Genomic DNA, 2,749 nt, shown 5'->3' with positions numbered 1-2,749 from the left:
ACAAATTAGAAGATTCGATTTTTGTACTTCAATTTTTTTTATTTTTTAACACAAATCAAACAGTTTAATTTCTATATCTCTCACAAATAAGACGGCTTGATTTCTACTTCTCTAATTAAATGGTTTCACATTTAAAAATAACACTCCAACTGTCCATATTTTAAAAAATATCATTGTTATTCCAATATAAAAAACAAGAGTGTAAGAATAACTCAAAATTTGACCTTAAACATCAAAAAAATAGGAGCAGATAATGGAGTAAATCTCCAAAGTGGTATTTGAGATTGACGTTGTGCACCAAAATCGTCTCTGAGATTTCAATTACACCAGTTACGTCCCTGAGATTGAAAAAATTGCACCATGTTAGTCCCTGATCTGTTTTCCGTTAACGACGCGCTAACGTGGCTTGATGACGTGGACCTTTGGTGACACGTGTCACCTCATGGTTTGGACATGTGTAACGGAATAATGACGTGTCAGTCAACGACACGTGCATGCTGATGTGGATAGTTATGCCACGTGTCACAATGTTATTTATCCACATGTTATCCACTATGTCATCATTACATATGCACCAAATTAGTCCTCTTACTTTGCATCAAATGACTCATTTTAGTCCTTAAAATTGAATATCGTGTACCAAATTAGTCCATTTATCAGTTTGTTCTTATTTATTTTTTTGTAAATTTAAAATTCTTAATTTTTTTGATACATTAATTTTATTTTTATTTTTTATTATACAATTTTCATTAGAGCACATGTTAGCTAAATCCAAAATTTTATTATTGCCTCTTGTATTTATTTGTATTTGTTTTTGGTCCAATTTGGATAAACAACTTAATTAAGCTTCTTTTGAAAAAATAGTTTAAAAAATAAATATTTATATTAAAAGTAATTTATAAATAAGTTATTTTATATTTGGTTTTTTAGTTCTAAAATGCTTATTTTAAGATAAGAGCGATAACAAGCTTTTTATTATGAGAGAAGTCTTTTTTTTTTTAACTTCTCCATAAGCACTAAAATAGCTTTTTAGAAAGCTGCAATTTGGTTTTGAAATTTTACCAGGCATTAATACTATACATTTTCATAAGTTAAAAGTAAAAAAAAAAAAGGTAACTTATGAACCTATCCAAACGGGCCTTTAATATTGTTCAAGTCATGGTTACAATAAGTGCTATATTAATTAATAGTGTAATATATGAAAAGGCCGCCTAGCTAAGTTATAGATAAAATGAATTATTATAATCGACAGTATAAATCTATTTTATTAATTTAGTGAGAAGTCAATTATATGAGAAATCGAACATTCTTAAAATGGATGAGAATAATGAATTTATATTAGTTAATAAGTGATTTATCAAGTATTCTTAAAATATTTATTAAGGTGTTAAATATTAAAAAATTTGTATTAAAAAATATTATACTCTTAACTTACACTCTTTACTAAATTAATATCAATATCTTATATAATTCTTTTAATAAAATATTATAGAAAAAAATTGTATAATTAAAACTAAAATTTTTAAAATATTTTATAAAAGCACTTATATTTAAATAACTTGTGAAAAGATAAAATTAAAATTAGTGTATTTAAATATATTAAAAATTTTGAATTTATAAAAAAAGAGAACAAACTGATGAAGGGACTAATTTGGTGTGCGACATTTAATTTTAGAGACTAAAATGAGGAGAATGGATCTTCTCAATTGTTAAAAAAAATTGAGAGTGTAAAGTGTGATCTCTATCCCTTCATTGCTCTCTCTCTCTCATATTTATTATTGGTCCCACTAAAAAAATTAATGGTGAGAGATCACACTTTACTCTCTCAATTGTTAAAAAAAATTGAGAGGATCAATTCCCATGATATGTAATGATGATATAGTAGATGACACGTGGACAAATAAAATATTGTGACACGTGGTATAACTATCTACGTCAGCATGCCACGTGTCACTGACCGATACGTCATTATACCGTTATACGTGGTCAAACCATGAGATAACACGTATCACTAAAGGTTTACGTCATCAAGCCACGTCAGCGTGTTGTTAACGAAAAATTAATCAGGGATTAATATGTTGCAATTTTTTTAATCTTAGAGACATAATTGGTACAATTAAAATTTCAAAAACAATTTTAATATACGATATCAATCTCAGATACCACTTTAAAAATTTAGTCGCAGATAATGGCTTGATCAACAAATCTACTACTTATTCTCATACCAAAGATTATAAAGTATTTGGTTCTGCAATATAAAAGCAGAGGGGGTAAAAAAAAACATATAGAGAAAAAGAATAAAACTATTTATGGCAGCAATAAAATGAATACAACACTTCTTTCATTTTTAGTACTATGTATATATTACTAATATCCTAATTAATTATTTTTAGAACTAAAGACTCAACCACCAATTATACAAGAAAAAAAACTTAGCTATTTTTGAATTTTTTGTTTTTCCGAATTTTAATCCAGTCTAACTTCTCTCATTTCTACAAATTTATGCTACAATTTCTTTAATTATAATTCTAAGCAAATTATGATTGTTTAACTAGTGCATAATACAAAACATAATAATCAAAGCCTCTGCTAGACTGCTAGTTAACTGCTTAGGACTTAGGATGGTTGGAAATGTATAATAAAGAATTGGGTTTTAATTTATAAGGAGGAATCCTAACACACATTATGAATAATTGAACATAAGAATGTGTTACAAATATTTTATAGGTACTCCAGTTTTATATAGGTT

This window comes from Arachis ipaensis, chromosome B09 (assembly GCF_000816755.2).
Source record: "Arachis ipaensis cultivar K30076 chromosome B09, Araip1.1, whole genome shotgun sequence".
Lineage (NCBI taxonomy): Eukaryota > Viridiplantae > Streptophyta > Magnoliopsida > Fabales > Fabaceae > Arachis > Arachis ipaensis.
The sequence above is the reverse complement of the archived record's forward strand: the minus strand, read 5'-3'. Positions refer to the sequence as shown.